The sequence below is a fragment of the Camelus bactrianus genome, chromosome 15, assembly GCF_048773025.1.
Source record: "Camelus bactrianus isolate YW-2024 breed Bactrian camel chromosome 15, ASM4877302v1, whole genome shotgun sequence".
Lineage (NCBI taxonomy): Eukaryota > Metazoa > Chordata > Mammalia > Artiodactyla > Camelidae > Camelus > Camelus bactrianus.
The window spans coordinates 70349352-70360666 of record NC_133553.1 but is presented as its reverse complement, the minus strand read 5'-3'; the positions used below and the strand labels follow the sequence as shown (position 1 = coordinate 70360666).

The following is an 11315-nucleotide window of genomic DNA, read 5'->3' as shown; positions in this document are numbered from 1 at the left end:
AGAGTGGCATGACAAGTATTCTGGGACTGGTTACAGTTGAATCTCTGCTTCCTATATCCTGGACTGATTACAGAGTCAATGTTAGTGCGTTAACCAGCTTCTGAATGCAAGGGTAGCTAGGAAGACAACAGAGAAAATAGAAGGATATAAAGTAATGGAGAGACTTCAGAGCAGTACAAATGTTGACTTTGACACCACCAGCTGCTGACGTGAACTTGGCAGGAATTTGTGAGAAATGGTGGGTGTCACTGCAAGCAGGAGAGTCCTGCAGCTTTTGGGGTGAACAGGCAAAGGGGAGAACAGTTATTGTGACCACTCGGGGGCTGATTATTTGTGTCCTGAATGTGAAAATGTCTGGTCTCCTGTTCAATTTTGCAGCCACAACTTCACGTGACTCAGGGCATTATTTCCACCAGAAAACCATAAAAACATAAACAACCTCTGTTTCCCAAAGTGTTTGTTCTCGATCTGAGATGATTGTCCTGTGGTGGGAGGTAAGTGGGCGGTGGGTCCTATTACATCACTCCCTTTCACTAAAAGTCTACCTCGCTGTTTTTCACCCTACTGTAGAGGTGCTGCCATTCTGTTACACCTAGACCTATAAGACGGGCTTGCCTGAATCCTCAGGTGAATAGGGATAGTTATGTGAAATTTTAAATAATTGCTTGGGTCATGTGGTCCTTTGTTCCCTCCATTGGAAATCACTATTCCAGAGCAAATAGTATGAATCTATATAAACTATATTGTTTGTAAGATGTCTTCAGAAGTTTTGCAGCAGGTTTAAATATTTGCTTGGTGATGGCATCTTGATTGTTTGAAGGAGGCAACACTCACTAGGGGCTTTGTTGGCTCCCTTAGAGTTCCCTTACTGGCAGTAGAGTGTTCGTAGGCAGAGTTAGAAAGTTAACTGTGCTGAGAAGCCAAATTTGCCCTCAGCTGGGAATTGGCAGAAGAGTCAGTTATGGAAGGAAGGCTTTAGGATTATCTGGTAGCAGAGTTGTGGGATCCAAGCCCTGGGAAACCTCAGCTTTTCTATAGTATGTTCTGTAACAATAGGCTATTGGATAATTTTAACACTTGTTATGGGATGTAGAGTTGGGGAAAGACTTAAAAGTGAAAGAACCTTAAAAAAGAATCTCCAAATATTTTAAAGAAAACAGTACTCAGAATGAGAGCTTTCCTGGAAAAGACTAGTTCTTCACTTCACAGGGGAAGCAGGGAGAAGATGTAACTGCACTTACGGTAACTTAAAAGGTAAACCTTACCCTCCCACTTAGCTGTTTCCTGGTGTAAGTTCATATTCCACATCTGTAGTTTTAGACATGATGTGTCATTTTCTGGTACTCCATTCTGCTTCTGAGTGACAGACTGATGCAAAGTCACATAGCAATTGAAAAATTGCACAAAATTCTTTATTGTTAAAAATGTAGATATGTGGCAGGGTGCTGCATTTGCAAATGACTTTCAGTACAGAGAACACTTAAAAGAATGCAGTGTTATTTCTTTTTTTATTCCTTTAAGCCTTTGAATAGAAGGTTTTCTTTGCAGAGTTTCTGGAGTACATCAGAACAAGCAGGAACTAAAATTAGCTTTAAGAAAGCACCAGTATAGATGTTGCTTATAGTATGGTATCTGTCTTAAAGTTAACTCTTTAAAGCAGGAAGTTGTAACTCTCAATTTCTTAAGCAAATATAAACATTCTTGACTCATAATGACATTCTTTGCGGGGTGAAGCCGCTTTTGCTTCCATTCTGAGCATTGAAAGGCCTTCAAGGATAATTCTACCAGTCCTCAATATTTTATTTTCCCTCTGTTGTGAACTTGTTATTAAACTTGAAGCAGATATAAATATCATTAACTTGCTACATATGTAGATATTTAGTGTTACATAGTCAGAAAGTTTGTGTACATCACACATATCTACATAATTCCCCAGTTTCCAACTGTGTTCCTGATGAAAGGATGGTGGGAAATGGCATTATGGGGATATGTCTTACAGTACAGTGTTTCCCCTGTTCCCTCTACCAGATCTGGATGTTCTTTCATCTTTCGGCTTCTAGAATTTCTAGCTCTTTTTCTTAAGACAGGTGTAACTCATCCCCCTTCTCACACAAACATGCGTACACAGACACACACACAATCTGCCGTAGGGAGTAGCGTGCACCATCCCATTCTCCGACTCCAGCTCTGATCCCACCCACTGGAGGCAGTGTCTTGCACGAATTCATTTGTAAGTTCCTTTTTAAAACTCGAGTGGTCGGGAAATAGGACTGATATCCTCACCTAGTAGGCAGGCCCTCAAGGATAACTCCTATGGTTAATGCAAGGTTATCTTAATGTTTGAGTACCTGGGTTTCATGGCTTCCTGTACCACCTGTGTGACCCATGATTCGCACAGTTCTGTCTCCCGTTAGACTTTTTCTCTCCAACTCTGGACTCTTATAATATTCTGCTCATTTGACATCTTCACTTGGAACTCTGATATCTTAAAACCAACGTGTGTAAAAACTGAGCTCTTGGTCCTCCTACCCCCCAAACTGGTTCTTTATGCAGCCTCCCCCATTCAGTTAGTGGAAACTTAATCCTTCCAGCTGCTTGGGTCAAAAAACTTGGAGTTATTCTGACTTTCACTGACATACCACATGAATTCTGTCAATAGATCTGGTTTAACACTGCCTTTAAAACATATCCAGAACCAAGCCACTTCTCACCATGGCTCCTGCCTCCACTGCTGCTTCCCTTCCCTGAGCCACTGTCCTCTCCTCCTCCATAGCCCTTCTCAGTAGCTTTCCACCTTTCATCTCTGACCCGTTTGCACTATTCTCACCCGGAAGTCAAGTGAGCCTTGGAAACCTAAGTTAGATTGTGTCGTCTTTCTGCAGTGCCTCCCCATTTCACTCCGGGTAAAAGCCACAGTCCTTACAATGTCCTCCAAGGCCATACAGGATCTGCATTGACCCTTCTCCGCAGCTCCAGCTGTGCCCCCATTCTGGAACATGCGATGTCACGCTGGCTTTGGTGATGGTTATTCCGTCCACCTGGGACTTCTCACCTCCTTGTCTTAATTCTAACCTCAGTTCACAGTGTGCCCTGCTCTGGTATTTAATACAACATCACCCTCATCCTATACCCTCAACTCTCTTTACTTTGCCCTTTTTACTTTTTTCCATGGTTCCTCTTTCCTAGCATGCCACCTCCTCTGCTGCTCTGTTGTGTGAATTGTCATCTCCACCCCCCACCCCAGCTAGACTCCAACCAAGCTCCGTGAGGACAGGACTTTTGTTTTGTTTATTGATCTATTCCAAGTGCCTAGAGTAGTCCTGGGTACATTGCAGGCCGTCAAAAATTATTTGCTGAATAAATTAAAAGGCTATTTTAAAAATGAATCATCCTTTCAGGAACAGGTGAGGAAAGGAAGCTGCATGAAGGAAAATGTTGCAGTAAATAATGATATTTGCCTGTTGTACTATGTGTGATATATATATATATATATATATATATATATATATATATATATATATATATGTGTGTGTTTTAGTCTTAATTTGGTATCTCAATTTCTTAATTTAATAGCTGTATTAAGGTGTAATTTACAGGCCATACAATTCACATATTATAATTGTACAAGTCAGCCATTTTAGCTATTTCTAGAGTTGTGCAACTGTGTCCTCAAAAAGTCCCCTTTTGTCCATCCATATGCAGTTCGCCCTCCCCTCAGTGGCACCCTGATTTTATTTGTTTTTGTTTTTTTGGCAATCACATCTGAAAAGAATAATTTACACAGCAGTACTAATATAGCTTTGCACTTTTAGAAATGACACACTTAAATATGAAATCAGGAGTCATTGCTGAATGTAGGCAGCAGTATCAGACATCGGTGAGAAGAATGGACTTGAGTGTCAGACTGGCTGCGATATTACCCAGCTCCACCATTTACCAAGTTACCCAAATTATTTTCTGCCTCAAGCTCTTTATCTGTTATATGGGGGTAATAATAGCAGCTTACAGAATTGTTGTGAGGATTAAGCAAACAGGGAAACAAAATTTAGTATAGTGGCCAGCTTATGTTATTACCTAAGAAATAGCCTTGCAGGTAGAGAGCAAAATTCAAATCAGTTTCTAAAGTATGTGTAAAATATGATCCAGTTCCTGCCTGGTTTGTAAACACATATGCCTACTGCAGAATATAAAAGCAGGCTAATTTCCAACAGAAAAGATCATTTCTCAGCATTTCTTTCAAAGGTAGTTGCAAAATAATTTTTACTAATTTTTCTGTGCCCATTTCTGACAGAGCTTTGACACCAGGGAAGTAATTATCTACATTTTTGTTAAAATGATGCTGACCATCAGGAAGTGTTCCGAATTATATTTTAGCCTTTATGTTGGGAAATATTGTGAAACTTCTTCTAAATTAATGGGGGAGGGGCATTCATTGTAGCTCTTGTAGCCTGATAAGGCTTCTCTAAATTATCTTTTTTTAAATTTTAATTAAAATAATTAATTAATTTTTTGCAGGGGGTGGTAATTAGGTTTTTATTTATTTTATTTTTATAAGAAGTTCTGGGGATTGAACCCAGGCCCTTGTGCATGCTAAGAATATGATCTTTCACTTGAGCTATACCCCCTAAATTATCTTTAATAAGGTCTTTTTCTCTGTTTTGTTATTTTCTTTTATGTACAGATGCACAAAGCAGGGTCATCAGAAGCCTCTCAATTCCAAAGATGATTATAGTGAAAAACATTGCACAGTGACAGTGAATCCTTGGAATATGAAGAAAGATTGTAAAGTCCTGAATGAATTAAGAAGGAATTGTTACATTAACTTACATGTAAACATGGCTCTCTTACCTTTTTTTTTCACTTTATAATGAAGATATTCCTCACCCATCAAGGTTGCTTTGTTAGATATAGGGAATATCTAAAGCCTTTTCTGGAAGTTTTTTAAATAAATAAGAGCAGGTAATTTATCAGAAGTGTGAATGGTGTAATCTGCTCTGTCTAGTATGGTAGCCACCAGCCACATGTGGCTATTGTGAATTGAGATGTTCTATAAGTGGAAAATACATAATAGATTTTCAAGACTTTGTACAACAAAAATAATGTAAAATATTTATTAATAAGTTTTAAAATTGTTAATCACACTTTTGAAATGATAGTATATTGGATATTTTGGGATAAATATAATTATTCCTGGAATTAAGTACATTTGTTCCTTTTTATTGTCTAAATGGGATTACTGGAAAATTGTGACTTGCACTATGTTTCTATTGACAGAGCTGGCTTCTAACTTATTGCAAATAATATGAAAAAAACTTTGATTAAGTATTTTATAATTGAGTAGTTGATTTCCATCATATTATTTTCAGGTGTACAACACAGAGGCTCAACATCTTTATATATTATATTCCATTTAATGTCACCATAAAATAATGGCTATATTTCCCTGTGCTGTATGATACAGCCCTATAACCTATCCATTTTATACATAGTACTTTTTACCTCTCAATCCCTTAGCCCCTTCCTGCCTCCCTCTCCTCCTTCTCCCCATTGGTAACCACCAGTCTGTTCTGTGTACCTGTGAGTCTATTTCTGTTTTATTATAGTAATTAATTTGTTTTATTTTTTAGATATACATATAAGTTAATAAATAGAATAATTGTTTTTCTTTCTCTGACATATTTCACTTAGCATAATACCCTGTAGGTCCATCCATGTTATTGCAAAAGACATTATTTAATTTTTTAATGGCTGAGCAGTATTCCATTGTGTGTGTGTGTTCATGTGTATATATGTGTGTGTATATGCGTGTATATATGTAAATATACATATATATATAATATACCACAACTTCTTTATCCAGTCATCTGCCAGTGAACATTTGGGTTGTTTCAGTGTGTTGGCTATTGTAAATAGTGCTGCTGTGAACACTGGGGTGCATGTGTCTTTTTGAATTATATTTTTCTCCAGACATATACCCATGAATGGGATTGCTGGATCACACGGAAGTATATTTTCAGTTTTTTAAGGAAACTCTATACTGTCCTCCAAGGTGGCTGCAACATTTACATTCCCACCAACCGAGTAGGAGGGTTCCTTTTTCTCTTAAAAGGTCAAAAATTCTCTACATTTATATACTTTCCTTACAGTTTAGGACACAATTTGGCAAAAGCCAGATAGAATTTAATAGGAGTAAATACAGTATTTTTTCAAATGTCCATGCATTATGGATAGATATGTTATTGATGAGTTGGTTCCCTATTTTAGTAGATGCAGAAGTTTTTATAGCTTCACAGACATTTCAGTCTTGCAGAAAGAAAAATGTCTTTGCATTTTGCTGAACTTGTCCGGGTGGCTTTATGGAATTTGGTCCAGGCCTGCAGAGGTGAATACACATCCAAACCTGAACCATTTGAATGTCTGCAAGATTTTAAGGGTCTAGAATGTCAGATCTGGACTATAACTCTGGTGAATGACATCAGTGAGTGGACTCAAGAAAACTCCATTTGAGTGCAAAGCCTTTCATAAGCCAAAAAAGGCTTTGAAACTGTGGCAAAGCCAGAGACTTTTGTGCACCACATATGGCCACAAACCCATGGGGACAACCACAGGCCTTCTGGAGTGCCAAGGGAATTCCATGTGAGGAGTCCAGCACTCACAGGAATCCAACAAGTCCCTGCCAGCCAGAGCACCTTCATTGCTACTGTGGTATTTTGAGCAAATGTCTTTTCTTTAGGTTCAAATTGGTTTGTTGTTTTTTTTTAATAAAAGAAAATCAAACAACTTCTTGTTCCCTTGGTGAAAGTAAAAGCCTAACATTTTCTGATTTCTTTTGACAGAGAAAACTTGAGCCTATGAATCTAAACTCATCTGTGATGGTCTGCAGCTGGGAGCAAGCAGATCAGTGTCAGTCCCTTTGCAGCCGTTGGCTGGGAGCCTGCATGTTCCCTGGAATGATATTTGAAACATGTCACCCTAGCCGTGCCTTCGCTCTGGACTGGGAGGCGAGTCAGTCAGAATCTGCATTATGGAATGTATGTTTCAGATCCAAAGCTAGGAGATCTTTTTTAATAGCCAGAGAATGTAGTCATAAATATATCTATTAATGTATTTATGCAAGAACAATTTTAAGGTTTTTTTATTATAAAAATTTCCCCCAAAATTGAAAATGAAATAACATTGGAATTAAAATCCAATGGAATTAAAAACAGTGGAATTAAAAATCATCTGTACCTTAGTTATACATAAAGAATCTTAAAATCCTTCTAAACATTTTTTTGTTCAAATGTAGATATTTTTCCCTTCCAAAAATGAAAATTATTATTTCACATTTTTTTCTTTTTCCTTTTATTATATATTCCATATCAATAAATATAATTCTTTTAAATCCCTTTTAATGGCTGTTTAACATTATATTGAACAGATATGTAAATAGTCCTAGGTTTAAGAAATTAAAAAAATTGTCATTACAATGCCCCTGCAAAGAATTTTTTCGTGTTTCTATTTTTAGTTACTAATTTGGACTAAAAGTTAACAAGTTTACTTTCCTTCATCTAAAACATTGGTTATTTTATGAATGAATTGTAAGGATTTTAAATAACTTTTCAGTAATTTCAACAAAGAAGTTAACTTTAAGGCAAAAATGTATGATGGTTTGCAAATCTATTTTTATTATATCTTCACTTTTACCAGTGTCATATCTGTGTGTGTTTGCACAAGTGCTTTAACTACCAGCAATGTAAGAAAAATCTGTGTACTAAAAATGTGAAAATAGTTTCCTGGTTTGTGTTTTCATTCTCCCAATATAGGTTTTGGATGACAAGCTTGTATTTGCAAATGTACACACCCTGTGGGAGGTGCTCTGTACATACGCTGAGATACTGTACATAAAATTGCCTCTGAATCCCAATCATCTGAAAACCCTGTCCTCAGCCTTTGATACCTTCAGCTGTTTTATGAAAGTCCTCCAAGTGGATGAAAGTGTCAACAACCGGAACAAGAGTTTTTCATTGCCCTATTTGAGAAGAGCTGCGTGAACGACTTTTATATTCAGGATAGAGATACATTCATCAGTCCAACCACCAGGAGCCGCACTGTAAGTCTAAACCGAGTTTAGCTGCTGTCTTGGGGGTGATTTAGAACCTGCTGTTGAATTATAAGTGATTTGGTTTTGTTTGTTTGGTTTGGTTTTTAAAAGCTGCCCATAAAAAGGAAAAAAAAGAAAGAAAAGATTTATGCCTACAGATTCCTGTTAGGATAGTAAACAGTGGCTGGTTATTTACCCTGTATAAACCACACGCTCTCTTAGAATCTATTTAGGTTTACTTCATCCTTTCTCAGATCAAGTATCAAGTAAGGGACAGTTTTAAAAAAAATTCATAATTAACAGGCTTGTGAGCTCCGGGATCTGCAAGGCATCTTTCCCTTCCCATGGTGTAATTCAAATGGCAGAAATGAAATAAAGCACCTCATGTATCCTCCGGTGTTAACAGGAAAAGGCGAGTCTTCTTGACCTTGATATTTCCTGGGTAAAATGAAGATATGTCAGGTGTCGACAAGCCCATTTAGGGCAGGAAACATGTTGTCTTGTTCACTGCTGAATCCCAGGCACCAGGAAGGCTGAGTTTAACAAGTGAGTGAATGAATGAACTGTAGTTCCCCCAGAGTTACCATGTGGGGCAGTGTGGATTAGCAGCTAAGAGCATAGACTCAAGAGGTGAGGGTACAGCTCAAGTGATGGGGCGCATGCTTAGCACGCATAAAGTCCTGGGTTCAGCCCCCAACACCTCCTCTAAAATAGACAAATAACCCTAATTACCTCCCCACCCCCCACCAGAATTACTTTATTATCTCCCTGCCACCCAAAAAAAAAAAAAAAAAAAAGGTAGAAGTGGCCAAGAGCATAGACTCAGGCTGGAACAGTTGTGCTGGTTTCTCGCTGTCTACCTTGTAAAAGTCATTTAGCCTCTGTGTTTATCAAGTTCCTCATCAATAAAATGTGGATAATAATAATACCCACCTCGTAGAGTTGCTATGTGGATTAATGAATCTGTGTCAATGTTAGAACAGCCCTGGCTAATAGAAAGTACTATGCATCTGTCAGCTCTTTTCATAATTACGGACAGATGTTATTATCAACCAAAGAAGTATTAGTTATTTGTAAGGGAAATAAATGTTAGACCATTTCGTTTATCATTTTCTGTAATTCAGGCTTTTTCCCTCTGAAATACCATTTTCTGTCTGTGCACTAGTAAGTCACAGTGCTTTCCAAATTTCATCTGTCTGAGTTCTTGTCATGATGACAATACTGCAGAGTTTTCACATTTTTCAGGGACTCCGTCTGAGATGACAGCAACCCCTCAAATTCAGAAGCACTTCTCTAACTGACAACATCTCGCATGAAATGAAGTTTGTAAAATGTAAGAGCTTCAGACGCTAAATGATGCCATAAATGCAAGGATGTTATATCTAAGCTCTTTAAATAAATCCTGTCATTGAAATAAAGGAAATACTATATTATAGCGCTCTATGACATTGTTATCTTTGCTATCCGTTTATCTGACTCTGTAAGACAAAAGAAAGCAAATACTGAGATTGATCATTAATACTGTGTGGTACACGTATTTGTGGATGAAGACCATAATGAAATGCACTGTCTAAGATATTAAAATGGACACTAAACAGCTGCTTGATGCACATGCATGGACAGAACAGGGAGCTGGGTGCAGGGAGCAGACACTGAGCTTCCTGGATCAGAGAACCAGCATAGCAGTCCGGCCCAGCAGTCCACATGTTTTATATTTATATCCCAGCAAAATTAACAGTGAGAGTCTGAAATGAACTTTGGGGACACTTGCAAACAGCTGTCATGATTACTAATGTGGGACACCAGGATTCTACAGTGTTTAGTTGGCATCTGCACACAACCATTTCTTTTCCACTAAAGCCTGTTGTAATTGCTGGTTCCACATCCAGGCTGAGGAATCATCTCATGTGGTGTTTGGGAGGGAGGTAAGTGGAGTCAGGACCCATGCTAAGGCTGGGTGGGTAATAATCTGGTTCTAGTACTGGAGAAAGGAAAGTAGGTCAGGTGGGAAGGAGAATGACTGGATTTAAATTTTGTTTCTTGAGTAAGCTAAATATAATAACATCATGTCAAGTTTCTTTATTGTTTATATTCCATGTGCTGTCACCGAATAACTACTGAATTGTGGGGACAAAAAAGCCTGGGTTTTAGAATTGACCCTGCCCCTAAACAGCCAGAGTCCAGGTTCCTCTGGGTGTCCAAGGAGGGGGCTGCTGCCTCCACTGCAGCAGTTTGGGCACTTGGGTGGCCTAGTTTTTTGCTGTGGAAGACTGGCCCGGTTGTAGGACATTAAGCATCTGCAAGGCCCTCACCAGGTACCCACGGTGGTCCCCGGACTGTAACATCCAAGTGTTCATTTCCAGCCACGTTTGCAAATGACCCTCAAGGGGTTAGTATTAATCCTGGGTGAGAATTATGAAAAATTATATGGTACCTCCATCCCTTCTGGCAAAGGAGGGCCGCTTATTTACAAATGACCACAAAGTGTTAGCACCACATTTTATTAGCAGAACATGTGAACACGTGGTGACAGTGACGCTCACCTGTTTGCTTCTGCTTCCCAGTGCAACTTCAGCCTCCATCAGAGGACCTCAGCTGCCCCAGTGAACAGGACCTTCTGTACAGAGAATTTGCTCCTCCTCGAAGCATAGACAAGAAGCAGCCCTTAGATCTCATCAGGTGAGCTGTTGTGGAGAGCACTCCAGTGGGAAGGGCTCAAGGTTGCCCTCATGGCATCTGAGTGTGACAGTCCTCCAAGAGTGTTACCAACCAGGAAGCCCACAGGAGCTCTGAGCTTTGTTACACCAAGTTTTTACTGAAGGCTTTATTACAAAGACATGACTTATTGGATCACTACCAACATGGCTAACCCAAACCCTAACTGTAAGTCAAACCTTTACTTAGCCCTAACATTTGAGCCCCTACCTCTCCTGATGGTCACTCACTTGTCACAAAGCTCAAAGCCCCACTCCTCTAATCACATGTTTGGTGTCTCTGGCTGGCCAGTGCCCATCCTGAGTCATCTCATGAACACAAGCCATCCAAGGGTCCACCATGAATAGTAAAGACACTCCTATCTAGGGAAATTTCAAGGCTTTAGGGGTTGCCGTCCAGGAACTGGGAACAAAGACCTACCAAATTCTTCATTAAACAGAAGTAAATGTTAGGTTTCACTTAAATTATATAATAAGAGAAGAATTCTCTCTGCTTAGCTGTATCTGCTGTTCGACAC

The 11315-nt window shown here is 38.9% G+C and overlaps 1 long non-coding RNA gene across 1 annotated transcript; it reads left to right on the top strand.

The window, feature by feature from the left end:
• The first annotated feature begins 4308 nt into the window (after positions 1-4308).
• LOC141573420 (uncharacterized) lies at positions 4309-7919 on the top strand. Its single transcript, XR_012499110.1, has 3 exons — positions 4309-4829; positions 6837-7031; positions 7806-7919. It is a non-coding gene; the product is annotated as an uncharacterized LOC141573420 (long non-coding RNA).
• The last annotated feature ends 3396 nt before the right edge of the window (positions 7920-11315 follow it).